The sequence below is a fragment of the Oncorhynchus tshawytscha genome, linkage group LG02 (assembly GCF_018296145.1).
Source record: "Oncorhynchus tshawytscha isolate Ot180627B linkage group LG02, Otsh_v2.0, whole genome shotgun sequence".
NCBI lineage: Eukaryota > Metazoa > Chordata > Actinopteri > Salmoniformes > Salmonidae > Oncorhynchus > Oncorhynchus tshawytscha.
In genome coordinates this window covers 14,670,539-14,684,607 of record NC_056430.1, presented here as the reverse complement: position 1 = coordinate 14,684,607, position 14,069 = coordinate 14,670,539, and the positions used below count along the sequence as shown (strand labels likewise).

Sequence of the window (14,069 nt, the reverse complement as noted above, 5' to 3'; positions counted from 1 at the left end):
AGGCCTACTTATTATTTCCTCCAGGTAGACCTACCCATTATTTCCTCCAGGTAGGCCTACCCATCATTACCTCCAGGTAGTCCTACCCATTATTTCCTCCAGGTAGACCTACCCATCATTACCTCCAGGTAGTCCTACCCATTATTTCCTCCAGGTAGACCTACCCATCATTACCTCCAGGTAGACCTACCCATTATTTCCTCCAGGTAGACCTACCCATTATTTCCTCCAGGTAGACCTACCCATTATTTCCTCCAGGTAGGCCTACCCATCATTACCTCCAGGTAGTCCTACCCATTATTTCCTCCAGGTAGGCCTACCCATTATTTCGATCCAACTCTAATATGCAATTAATTGCAATGTGCATGTGTGACAGGCCACCCTTTTGTACTTGCAATTTCCTTGGCACCATACAGTATATCAAAGACACATCAAATCTTCAATAAACCATCACATTTAAGAGGATAAATCTCATTTCCTATTATTAGCGCTTTATGAGCCATATTTATTTCACGAGGCCAAGGCCGGAAGTGAAAATACCACTGAGTGGCGCCAAATCATCGTAGTCCGTATTTTCCCGGGCTCACTGGTAATGTAGATTGAAATAATACACTTGTCTCAGGTGCGTGTCCTCCTCTGCCTGCCGTTGCTAACGCTCCGGAGTGGACCCCTCATCTCAAATGCGTCGTCTGGACCGTGAAGAGACAGTCTACACACAACACATGAACGAAACAATACTGGATGAACTGCATTAAGAACAATCTGTTCTGTAGAAACAATGATTGACTATCAGTCGTTGCTTCCAAGCTCTCTTGCTTTTGCGGTTGGGAAGTTGTGAAAAAACGCTAAAGGACCAGGAACTTTAGAAGACTTGAGAGTTGCTATATATGCAGTCGACCGATTAAGCCGGGAGCCCGGTCGAGCTTGAAAGTCTATGCAATAGGCTACATTTTCTTTTGACATCTTTTGACTCAGGGATTTGGCGTTTTGAAAGCTTGATGTCTACACCTTTTTCCTAGGTTATGTTTTGTCGTGGTGGGCACATCCACGGGCTAAAGGAAATTGTATTTCTTTAACATTACCCTGTTTTTGTTTTTGAAAATGGAGAGCAAATGAGAGGGGAATTTCCCGGGATTAATTGACAGCACAACGACAGGTAGGTTTAACGATTTTATCAATAGGCTACATAATTTCATCACGTCTAAATCACTTGGTATTTTTATACATCAAAATTATTAACGCTTATTGTGTGAGCATAACACGTCTGTGCACTGTATCGAATAGCCTACATCAATCACGTTCTGTGGACTTAATATATGAATTTACAGCGATTTCTACAGACTTAAAAATTTGACTTTTTTACATACTGAACAATCTATCCGATGTTCAAATACCTTTTTGTGGTAATTATTATTTTTGTTTACGAAAACTCTAATTTTACATGTGTGCTTCATTTGTGATAGGGATAGATGCATGCAAACCATTATCTTAGATGGATATGCAAACCAATACAATCCCAATAAATAATGGTTGATGACTAAAGCGTTCACGTGTGTCTAAACATGTTATCTAGAGAGTGTTGGGTATTGGTTTCTTCTCTTTATCATGTGTGTAAAACACCGTGTTCCTTATGGGTAGCTGCATATTAGCCCACAGAATCTGCATCAAAAGTTGGCACACGAGGTTATGAATGAGATCCATATGAACATAGGCCTAATATTCAATGATGCTGTAAATGAGTTGTGATGGGTTTCAATAATAAAATGAGAAGAAACATTAAATAATTGTATCCAGTGTATATCACAGTTCCTGGTGCAGCTCAGATACAGGTCTGTGAGTGGATAACTTCTCTCATAATGTGAATCCCATAACTGAGGGCATTTTGAAGAAATTCTAATAATTAAAGCATGCAATGGTAGACCCCCCCCTCTCTCTCTCACACACACACACACACACACACACACACACACACACACACACACACACACACACACACACACACACACACACACACACACACACACACACACACACACACACACACACACACACACACACACACACACACACACACACACACACACACACACACACACACACACACACACACACACACAGACTGTTTTATGTACCCCTCATTGTAGGCCTATATAATATACTGTATATTGCTGCATGATGGAGTGGTGAATGGCGGAGACCCTTAATCGCATACTCAACTTTAATCACATGGATGTGTGATGTATTGCCTTTAATCTGTCTGTCCTGTTTGGGTGCAGCACCATTTTTCTGGTGCAGTTCAGGGAATATTTCACACTAATGTTTGCTTCAATGAATCAGCTTAACAAAAAATATACATGACTTGTATGACTAATAACTTAGTTTGTTAACATTGAACTCAAAACGAAGTCTTTGATTAATTCAAAAATGAAGTCTTTGATCAATTCACAATCAAGTATGTTTCTCAGAAGTTATTATCTAAACAATCTGTGTGTTGACAACTAGGAAAAGATGAGCTCCCTATGCTAAGACAATGCACATTGGAGGAGGCAGTGGATTTGACTATTCATATTATGGGATCTGTCTTTTAAATGTGACTTTTTCTGTTTACTCTCAATGCTCCAACAAATCAGGTGTCTGATGAAGGAGACAGAGAAACAGTGGATTTGTGATTTGGGGAAACAAACACTGTCCTCGTAGGAAATCAGCCTTGCTTTTCCTTGTCTGCCACTGTAGATATTTATGCTTATGCCACACACCACCACAGCACAGTGGTGCATATTCCTTCTTCTGTTCTCTCTTTCTCTCTCTCTCTCTCTCTCTCTCTCTCTCTCTCTCTCTCTCTCTCTCCCTCTCTCTTTCTTCCCATCGCTCTCCAATCTCTCTCTCTTCCTCCCTCCTTCTTCAACACCCTCAGCTCTTTATCTTCGTCTGACTATATGATCCTTCCTGGTTCTCCTTTCTTTCATCTGTCCTTCATCCCCCTGATATGCATTGTGCGGTCAGCTGTTTTTCTGCAATTAGTGCTATCATCGCATTTCATCCTGCGGAACACTGATGGTAATAACCTTATGGATCTTATTGCGTGGCGGCGATACAGCTCTGCTGTGATTAATTGAAGTCCCTCCAGAGAGTCAGAGGAGGGTTAGATCTTCCCTTTCACACCCGCTGACAGGCAACCCATTACAGTGTTTTATAGATTGCCGTCAGTAGCCCCCGGAGCTGCTTGTTCTGAGGGGGGTTTATTGGGCTGTGTTATTGGTAGGTATTGCTGACAGATGGAGCAAAGGCCACATTGGGATTATTTGGGCGTCAGTGCCTGTGACAGTTAAACTGGATGTAAACGATGGTGGACAATTCATGAGAATGTATTGGAGTGGAGGGTCAGGATGGTGGGTGGAGGGTCAGGATGGTGGGTGGAGGGTTAGGATGGTAGGTTGAGGGTTAGGATGGTGGGTTGAGGGTTTGGATAGTGAGTGGAGGGTTAGGATGTTGGGTTTGGATGGTGGGTTGAGGGTTTGGATGGTGAGTGGAGGGTTAGGATGTTGGGTTTGGATGGTGGGTTGAGGGTTTGGATGGGGAGTGGAGGGTTAGGATGGTGGGTGGCAGGTTAGGATGGTGGGTGGAGGGTTTGTATGGTGGGTTGAGGGTTCGGATGGTAGGGTTGAGGGTTTGGATGGTGGGTGGGGGGTTATATTTGATTTTATTTCACCTTCATTTAACCAGGTCGGCTAGAGAACAAGTTCTCATTTGCAACTGCGACCTGGCCAAGATAAAGCAAAGCAGTTCGACACATACAACAACACAGAGTTACACATGGAATAAACAATCATACAATCAATAATACAGTATAAAAATCTATATACAGCATGTGCAAATGAGGTAGGATTAGAGAGTTAAGGCAATAAATAGGCCATGGTGGCGAAGTAATTACAATATAGCAATTACACATTGGAATGGTAGAATGTGCAGAAGATGAATGTGCAAGTAGAGATACTGGGGTGCAAAGGAGAAAGATAAATAAATACATACAGTATGGGGATGAGGTAGATTGGATGAGCTATTTACAGACGAGCAATGTACAGGTGCAGTGATCTGTGAGCTGCCAAAGACAGCTGGTGCTTAAAGCTAGTGAGGAGGTAAGAGTCTCCAGCGTCAGTGATTTTTGCAGTTCGTTCCAGTCATTGGCAGCAGAGAACTGGATGGAGAGGCGGCCGAAGAAAGAATTGGCTTTGGGGGTGACCAGTGAGATATACCTGCTGGAGCGCATGCTACGAGTGGGTGCTGCTATGGTGACCAGTGAGCTGAGATAATGCAGGGCTTTACCTAGCACAGACTTGTAGATGACCTGGAGCCAGTGGGTTTGGCGACGAGTATGAAGCGAGGGCCAGCCAACGAGAGCGTGCAGGTCGCAGTGGTGGGTAGTATATGAGGCTTTGGTGACAAAACGGATGGCACTGTGGTAGACTGCATCCAATTTGTTGAGTAGAGCGTTGGAGGCTATTTTGTAAATTACATCCCCGAAGTCGAGGATCGGTAGGATAGTCAATTTTACGAGGGTATGTTTGACAGCATGAGTGAAGGATGCTTCGGCAGCCGATTCTAGATTTAGTTTTGGATTGGAGATGTTTAATGTGAGTCTGGAACGAGAGTTTACAGTCTAACCAGACACCTAGGTATTTGCAGTTATTCTAAGTCAGAACCGTCCAGAGTAGTGATGCTGGACGCGCGGGCAGGTGCGGGCAGCGATCAGTTGAACAGCATGCATTTAGTTTTACTTGCACGTGAGAGCAGTTGGAGTCCACGGAAGGAGAGTTGTATGGCATTGAAGCTCATCTGGAGGTTAATTAACACAGTGTCCAAAGAAGGGCCAGAGGTATACAGAATGGTGTCGTCTGCGTAGAGGTAGATCAATGAATCACCAGCAGCAAGAGCGACATCATTGATGTATACAGAGAAGAGAGTCGGCCCGAGAATTGAACCCTGTGGCACCCCCATAGAGACTGCCAGAGGTTCGGACAACAGGCCCTCCGATTTGACATACTGAACTCTATCAGAGAAGTAGTTGGTGAACCAGGATAGGCAATCATTTGAGAAACCAAGGCTGTTGAGTCTGCCAGTAAGAATGTTGTGATTGACAGAGTCTAAAGCCTTGGCCAGGTCGATGAATACGGCTGCACAGTAATGTCTCTTATCAATGACTTTTATGATATCGTTTAGGACCTTGAGTGTGGCTGAGGTGCACCCATTACCAGCTCTGAAACCAGATTGCATAACGGAGAAGGTACGGTGGGATTCGAAATGGTCGGTAAACTGTTTGTTAACTTGGCTTTCGAAGACCTTAGAAAGGCAGGTTAGAATATATATAGGTCTGTAGCAGTTTGGGTCTAGAGTGTCTCACCCTTTGAAGAGGGGGATGACCGCGGCAGCTTTCCAATGTATGGCAATCTCAGGAATCTCAGGATGTTGGGTTAGGATGGTGGGTTGAGGTCTAGAATGGTGGGTGGATGGTTAGGATGGTGGGTGGAAGGTTAGGATGGTGGGTGGAGGGTTAGGATGGTGGGTGGAGGGTTAGGATGGTGGGTGGAGGGTTAGGGTGGTGGATGGAAGGTTAGGATGGTGGGTGGAGGGTTAGGATGGTGGTTGGCATGTTAGGATGGTGGGTTAAGAGTTTGGATGGTGGATGGAGGGTTTGGATGTTGGGTGGAGGGTTAGGATGGTTGGTTGAGGGTTGTGATGGTGTGTTGAGGGTTTGGATGGAGTGTGGAGGGTTAGGATAGTGGGTTAGGATGGTGGGCTAATGTTTAGGATGTTGGGTGGAGGTTTAGGATGGTGGGTTGAAGGTTAAGATAGTGGGTGGAGGGTTTGGATGGTGGGTGGAAGGTTAGTTTTGTATGTGGATGGTCTGGATGGTTTGTTGAGTGTTCTGTATGATGGGTTGAAGGTTAGGATGGTGGGATTTAGGGTTAGGATGGTGGGTGGAGGGTTAGGGTGGTGTGTTGAGGGTTTGGATGGTGGGCGGAGGGTTAAGATGTTAGGTAAGGATGGTGGGTTGAGGGTTAGGATAATGGGTGGAGGGTTAGGATAATGGGTGGAGGGTTAGCATGGTGGTTTGAGGGTTAGGATGGTGGGTGGAAGTTTTGGAGGGTGGGTGGAGTGTTTGGATGGTGGGTGGAGGGTTTGGACGGTGGGTGGAGGGTTAGGATGTTGTGTAGACGGTTAGGATGGTGGTCGGAGGGTTAGGATTGTGGGTTAGGATGGTTAGGGTGGTTGGTGGAAGTTTAGGATGGTTGGTGGAGGGTTTGGATGGTAGGTTAAAGTTTTGGATTTTGGGTGGAGGGTCAGGATGTTGGGTTAGGATGGTGGTTGGAGGGTTAGAATGGTGGGTGGCGGGTTAGGAAGTGGGTGGAGGATTTTGATGGTGGGTGGCGTGTTAGGATTCTGGGTTGAGGGTTTTGATGGTGGGTGGAGGGTTAGGATGGCCAGTTAGGATGTTGGGTGGAGGGTTAGGATGGTGTTTGGAAGGTTAAGATGGTGGGTGGAGGGTGAATTCTTAGCATGGTGTGTGGAGGGTTAGGATTGTGTGTTGAAGGTTAGGATGGTAGGTGTAGGGTTTGGATGATGGGTGTAGGGTTTGGATGGTGGGTGGAGGGTTTCGATGGTTGTGGATGATTATGATGGAGTTTTAGGATGGTGGTTTATGGTGGTGGGTTGAGGGTTTGGATGGTAGTTTGAGGGTAAGGATGGTGGGTGGAGGGTTAGGATGGTGGGTGGAAGATTAGGATGGTGGGTGGGCTAGGATGGTGGGTGGCCTGTTAGGATGGTGGGTTGAGGGTTTGGATGGTTGGTGGATGGTTAGGATTGTGGGATAGGATGGTGGATGGAGGGTTAGAATAGTGGGTGGGTGGTTATGGTGGTGGGTGGAGTGTTGAAGGTTAGGATCGTGTGTGGAGGGTTAGGATGTTGGGTTGAGGGTTTGGATGGTGGGTGGAGGGTTAGGATGGTGGGTTAGGAAGATTAGGATTGTGGGTGGAAGGTTAGGATGGTGAGTGGAGAGTTAGGATGGTGGGTTGTGGGTTGTGGGTTTGGATGGTGGGTGGAGGGTCAGATATGAGGGTGGAAGGTTAGGATGGTGAGTGGAGGGTTTCGATGGTGGTGGATGATTATGATGTTTGGTGGAGTGTTAGGATGGTGGTTGGAGGTTTATGGTGGTGGGCTGAGGGTTTGGATGGCGGGTGGAGGGTTAGGATGGTGTGTGGAAGATTAGGATGGTGGGTGGATGGTTAGGATGATGGGTGGCATGTTAGGATGGTGGGTGGAGGGTTTGGATGGTGGGTGGAGGGTTTCGATGGTTGTGGATGATTATGATGTTAGGTGGAGTTTTAGGATGGTGGTTTATGGTGGTGGGTTGAGGGTTTGGATGGTAGTTTGAGGGTAAGGATGGTGGGTGGAGGGTTAGGATGGTGGGTGGAAGATTAGGATGGTGGGTGGGCTAGGATGGTGGGTGGCCTGTTAGGATGGTGGGTTGAGGGTTTGGATGGTTGGTGGATGGTTAGGATTGTGGGTTAGGATGGTGTGTGGAAGCTTAGGATGGTGGGTGGATGGTTAGGATGATGGGTGGAGTGTTAGGATGGTGGGTGGAGGGTTAGTATGGTGGGTTAGGATGGTGGGTCGAAGGTTAAAATGGTGGTTGGGAGGTTAGGGTGGTTGGTGGAGTGTGGAAGGTTAGGATCGTGTGTGGAGGGTTAGGACTGTGGGTTGAGAGTTTGGATGGTGGTTGGAGGGTTCGGATGGTGTGTAGAGCGTTGGATGGTGGGTTAGGAAGGTTAGGATGGTGGGTGGAAGGTTAGGATGGTGGGTTGAGGGTTAGGATGGTGGGTTGAGGGTTAGGATGGTGGGTTGAGGGTTAGGATGGTGGGTTGAGGGTTTGGATGGTGGGTGGGAATTTAGGGTGGTTAGTGGAGTGTGGAAGGTTAGGATCGTGTGTGGATGATTAGGTGGTGGGTTGAGGTTTTGGATGGTGGGTTAGCATGGTGGGTTGAGCGTTAGGATGGTGGGTGGAGCGTTTGGATGGTGGGTTAGGAAGGTTAGGATGGTGGCTGGAAGGTTAGGATGGTGGGTGGAGGGTTAGGATGGTGGTTGGCATGTTAAAATGGTGGGTTGAGGGTTTGGATGGTGGGTGGAGGGTTAGGATGGTGTGTTAGGATGGTGGGTTAGATTGGTGGGTGGAAGGTTAGGGTTGTGGGTGGAGTGTGGAAGGTTAGGATCGTGTGTGGAGGGTTAGGATGGTGGGTAGAGAGTTAGTGTGGTGGGTGGGTGGAGAGTTAGGATGGTGGGTTAGGAAGGTTATTATGGAGGGTGGAGGGTTTGGATGGTGGGTGGAAGGTTAAGATGGTTGGTGTAGGGTTTGGATGGTAGGTTGAGGGTTTGGATTTTGGTTGAGGGTTAGGATGTTTTGTTAAGATTGTGGGTGAGGGTTAGCACGGTGGTTTGAGATTTAGGATGGATGGCGGGTGGAGGGCTAGGATGGTGGGTGGAGTGTTTGGATGGTGGGTGGAGTGTTTGGATGGTGGGTGAAGGTTTACGATGGTGGGTGGAAGATTATGATGTTTGGTGGAGTGTTAGGATGGTGGTTGGAGGTTTATTGTGGTGGGTTTAGGGTTATGATGGTCGTTGGAGGGTTAGATTCGTGGGTGGATAGTTAGGATGGTGGGTGGGGATTTAGGATGGTGGGTGGCAGGTTTTGATTCTGGGTAGAAGGTTTGGATGGTGGATGGAAGGTTAGGAAGTGGTTGGAGGGTTTCGATGGTGGGTGGCGCGTTAGGATTCTCTGTTGAGGGTTTGGATGGTAGGTGAAGGGTTAGTATGACCGTTTAGGATGTTGGGTGGAGGATTAGGATGGGTTTTGGAAGGTTAAGATTGTGGGTGGAGGGTGGAGGCTTAGCATGGTGTGTGGAGTGTCAGGATTGTGGGATGAGGGTTAGGATGGTGGGTGGAAAGTTAGGATGGTTTGTGGAGTGTTAGGATGGTGGGTGGAGGGTTAGGATGGTGGGTGGAAGGTTAGGATCGTGGGTGGAGGTTTAGGATGATGGGTGTCAGGTTAGGATGGTGGGTTGAGGGTTTGGTTGGTGGGTGGAGTGTTCGGATGGTGGGTTAAGATTGTGGGTGGAGGGTTAGAATGGTGGGTTGAGCGGTTGGATGGTGGGTGGAGGGTTAGGATGGTGGGTGGAGGGTGGATGGAGTGTTTGGATGGTGGGTGCAGGGTGCAGGGTTTGGATGTTGGGTGGAGGGTTAGGATGTTGTGTGGACGGTTAGGATGGTGGGTGGAGGGTTAGGATGATGGGTTGAGCGTTAGGATGGTGGGTGGAGGGTTAGATTGGTGGGTGGAAGGTTAGGATGGTGGGTGGAGGGTTTCGCTGGTGGGTGGGTGATTATGATGTTTGGTGGAGTGTTAGGATGGTGGTTGCAGGTTTATGGTGGTGAGTTGAGGGTTTGGATGGAGGGTGGAGGGTTAGGATTTTGGGTTTGGATGGTGGGCTGAGGGTTAGGATGGTAGTTTGAGGGTTGGATTGTGAGTGTAGGGTTAGGATGGTGGGTGGAGTGTGGAAGGTTAGGATGGTGTGTGGAGGGTTAGCATGGTCAGTTAGGATGGTGGGTTGAGCATTAGGATGATGGGTGGAGGGTTAGGATGGTGGGTGGAAGGTTAGGATGGTGGGTGGAGGGTTAGGATGGTGGGTGGAGGTGGGTGGAATGTTTGGATGGTGCATGGAGGGTTAAGATGTTGTGTGGACGGTTAGGATGGTGTGTGGAGGGTTAGGATGATGGATTAGGATGATGAGTTGAGTACTAGGATGGTGGGTGGAGAGTTAGATTGGAGGGTGGAAGGTTAGGATGGTGGGTGGAGGGTTTCGCTGGTGGGTGGAGGATTTTGATGTTTGGTGGAGTGTTAGGATCGTGGTTGCAGGTTTATGGTGGTGTGTTGAGGGTTTGGAAGGCGGGTGGAGGGTGGAGGGTTAGGATTTTGGGTTAGGATGGTGGGCTGAGGTTTAGGATGGTAATTTGAGGGTTAGGATGGTGGGTGGAGTGTGGAAGGTTATGATCGTGTGTGGCGGGTTGGGATGGTGGGTTGAGGGTTTGGATGGTGGGTGGTGGGTTAGGATGGTGGGTGGAGGTTTAGGATGTTGGGTTAGGAAGGTTAGGATGGTGGGTGGAAGGTTAGGATGGTGGGTGGAGGGTTAGGATGGGGTGTGGCATGTTAGGATGGTTGGTTGAGGTTTTTGATGGTGGGTATAGGGTTAGGATGGTGGTTGCAGGTTTATGGTGGTGGGTTGAGAGTTTAGGGTTTGGATGGTGGGTTGAGGGTTAGCATTTTGGGTTAGGATGGTGGGCTGAGGGTTAGGATGGTAGTTTGAGGATTAGGATTTTGGGTGGAGGGTTAGGATGGTGGGTGGAAGGTTAGGATGGTGGGTGGAGGTTTAGGATGATGGGTGTCATGTTACGATGGTGGGTCCGGATTGTGGGTGGAGGGTTAGAATGGTGGGTGGAAGGTTAGGGTGGTGGATGGAGTTTGGAAGGTTAGGATCCTTTGTGGAGTGTTAGAATGGTGGGTGGAGGGTTAGGATGGTGTGTGGAGGGTTAGGATGGTGTGTGGAGAGTTAGGATGGTGGGTTGAGGGTTTGTATGGTTGGGTGGAGGGTTAGAAGGGTGTTTTGATGGTTAGGATAGTGTTTGGAAGGTTGGGACGGTGGGTGGAGCGTTAGGATTGTGGGTGGCATGTTTTGGTGGTGTGTTGTGGGTTTGGATGGTGGGGGAGGGTTAGGATGGTGGATGGAGGCTTAGTATGGTGGGTGGAAGGTTAGGATGGTTGTTGGACGGTTAGGATGGTGAGTGGAAGGTTAGGAATGTTGGTGGAGTGTTTGGATGGTAGGTTGAGGGTTTGGATTGTAGTTTGAGGATTTGGATGGTGGGTTGAGTGTTAGGATGGTGTGTGGAGGGTTAGGATGGTGTGTGGAGAGTTAGGATGGTGGGTTGAGGGTTTGTATGTTGGGTGGAGGGTTAGAAGGGTGTTTTGATGGTTAGGATAGTGTTTGAAAGGTTGGGATGGTGGTTGGAGGGTTAGGATTGTGGGTGGCATGTTTTGGTGGTGTGTTGTGGGTTAGGATGGTGGGTTGAGGGTTCGGGTGTTGGGTTGAGGGTTTGGATGGTGGTTGCAGGGTTAGGATGTTGGGTTATGATGGTGGGTTGAGGGTTAGGATGGTGGGTTGAGGGTTAGGCTGGTGGGTGGAAGGTTAGTATGGTGGGTGGAGGGTTAGGATCGAGGGTTGAGTTTTATGATGGTGGGTGGAGGGTTAGGATGGTGGTTGGAGGGTTAGGATGGTGGTTGGAAGGTTAGTATGGTGGGTGGAGGGATAGGATGGTGGTTGGAGGGTTAGGATGGTGGGTGTGAGGTAAGGTGGTCTATGAAAGGCTTTGATCCAATTCGACCCCCCAATTGTCCTGTAATCATGGTCAAATTAGGACACCTATGTTTGTGCAATTTGTTTCAAATCTGCACTAGCTCGACATGTGATGAAAGTGTTCGACAGTGGAGATGATTGCACTGCAACTCGGTGCAGTGTTGTAATTGTTAGTGCTTACGTGTAGATCAGAGTTCATCAACTAGGTTCGGCTTCGGGCCAAATTTTCTCTGAGCTAATTGTCGGCGGGCCAGAACATAATTAGCATGTAAAAATAGCACAATTAATATAAATTCAGTGACAATAACATAGTAATTTCTGATCTAATTATGCTCCTAAAATTTCTAATGTCGCTATTCAATTATTACTTTTTCTCTATTTCTCTGTGTGTTGATTGTTTGGGAAAAACAGTTCTGAGTAGCCTACTGTAGTCTACACACCTTTTTTTAATGTCAACATTCGTTCAGAACAATTAGCTCGATAGCAAGAGAAAATGTTGCTCTCAAAAACGATCAAAAGAAAAGTGGATGATGAAAATCGAAGTTTCAGGGAGTAAAGGACAGGGAGATATGTGTCTATCTCACCATCTTTCTCCAATGCCAATCCAGTGTGTCTTATTTGCAATGACAATGTCGCTGTTTGCAAAGAATTCAATCTCAGACGGCATTATGAATTTAAGCATGGTACTATCAAAGTGGCCTTCCCGCCCCAGACAGAGGCCTGAAGCAGAAAAATGTAAGCATTGACTGCAAGCTACACACATGGAAGCAGAATTCGTGGCCTGACCCAAGAACAGAAGGTCACAAGTGCCTTCATAAAAGCATCCTGGGTTATAACCAATCACAACATGTCCATCGCAGATGCGGATATATTTAAAAAGTGCATGGTGACAGTTTTGGAGGAATTGGCTACCGACAAGTCTATGGATAGCATAATTGCGTCTGTCAAACAGGTGCCCCTGTCTGCGTCAATAGCCACCTTTATGCTCTGGCGGATCACCTGCATAGGATTGTTCTAGAGGGGCTCAGTCATGTTGAGCATTTTTCCCTGGCTATTGATGAGAGTACTGACAACACCGATGTAGCACAGTTGTGTGTATATGTCTGTTATTTTCAGGGAAATTACTTTATAAAAGAGCTACTGGCACTGATTCCCCTCGAAGGACACATATTCACAAATCTGGAAGAATTGTTTACGCAGCATGGCTTGTCATTCAAAAAAGTCCACTTTGTTGTCACCGACGGGGCTCCTGCTATGGTGGGCAGATACAGGGGCCTGGAAATCGCCCCACAAATGAATGGCTTGCATTGTCTCATCCATCAGAGTGTGCTGTGTGCCAGACTAAACAGTGAGCTAAGAGATGTGATGGATAAAGTAATGTGCATATTCAACTTTGTCAGGGGGACGTCAAGCAACACGACACCATCTTTTCTGCAAGCTTGTGACAGAATCAGAGGAGGCCACCCTCGACGATCTCCTGCTTCACAACAATGTGCGCTGGCTGAGTAAAGGAAAGCTCTATTTGGCTGACATATTCTGGTTAAATCTGCAGTTACAAGGAAGAGGGACAACAGTAATGGAGTGGTGGAAAAACTTGAGGCCTTTACTTGAGTTGAGTTGTTCGATTTGGACTTCGAACAACTCAACTCTGGAACGCTACTGCACTTCAGCACACTGAAGAAACGACAGGCAGAGGGACCAGGCCGCAGCATTGTCACAGAGGTGATGGAAGATTTCATCAAGCAGCTGAGGGACAACTTCTCCACCAGATTTGAAGACTACAGCATGTCTGCACAAGGATATCATTGTGTTTGTACATGATCCTTTCACAGTCCGCCCAGGTCGAGAATTCTCCTCCCTTGCTAAGAAAACGATACCCTCGCTGGAAGAGGCCGCAATTCAAACTGAACTGATTGAACTCCAGACATCGAGCCCAATCAGGGATGCGCTCAGGAGTGCCGAGTCCTTGTGTGCGTTTTGGGTGGCATGCTCAAAGGAATACAATAAAGTAACTAGCATCTTATGTTCTAACAAAGTTAGGATCGACTTACACCTGCGAGTCCTCCTTTTCCAACATGACTCACGACAGGAACCTGCTTTCACAAAGGTTAATCGAGGACTGTCTGAACATCAAAATCACATCCCTCTCACCACACATCCACAAGATCCTGTCTGAGGGGAAATGCAACTTTTCCCATTAAGTAAGTAACTTAGTATTTAATAAATAGTTAAAGGTTACTAACATTATTGTGATTATTATTATTTTTTATTAGTGCTTATCCAGCAATATTTATGCTGACAGTATTTTCTGTTTGTTTTGTCATTACAGGAGCAGGTTATCCCGAGACTCCCGATACAGACATTCAGACACAAACATCACCTTTTTTTCTTTAAACGATTGCTTTATGTAGGATACTACATTCTTGGCCAGTTGCAGTTGTAAGTAGGTCTAATAAAAAATAAAACACTTCTATTAGGCCATTTTCTTTTCTAGTGAAAGATGCTGTTAAGCCACATAGCCTACCTCAGCAAGTTAAGTGATTTTATATGGGCCTTGGTTCAGAAATAATAAACTCCAATTAAGCCCTCTTGCTGTTTGTAAAGTCAAATTAAAAT

General features: G+C 47.0%; 1 protein-coding gene across 2 annotated transcripts in view; it reads left to right on the top strand.

Moving 5' to 3' along the window:
• Positions 1-598: 598 nt before the first annotated feature.
• The window catches only part of LOC112221175 (chemokine-like protein TAFA-2), a 182,713-nt gene continuing 169,242 nt past the window's right edge, over positions 599-14,069 (top strand). Inside the window, exon 1 of one of the 2 annotated variants that reach the window (XR_002948983.2) lies at positions 599-1,156. The gene's annotated coding sequence lies outside the window, so the exon portion shown is untranslated. The remainder of the gene's footprint in view (positions 1,157-14,069) is intronic. The other variant, XM_024383328.2, reaches the window with a different exon arrangement.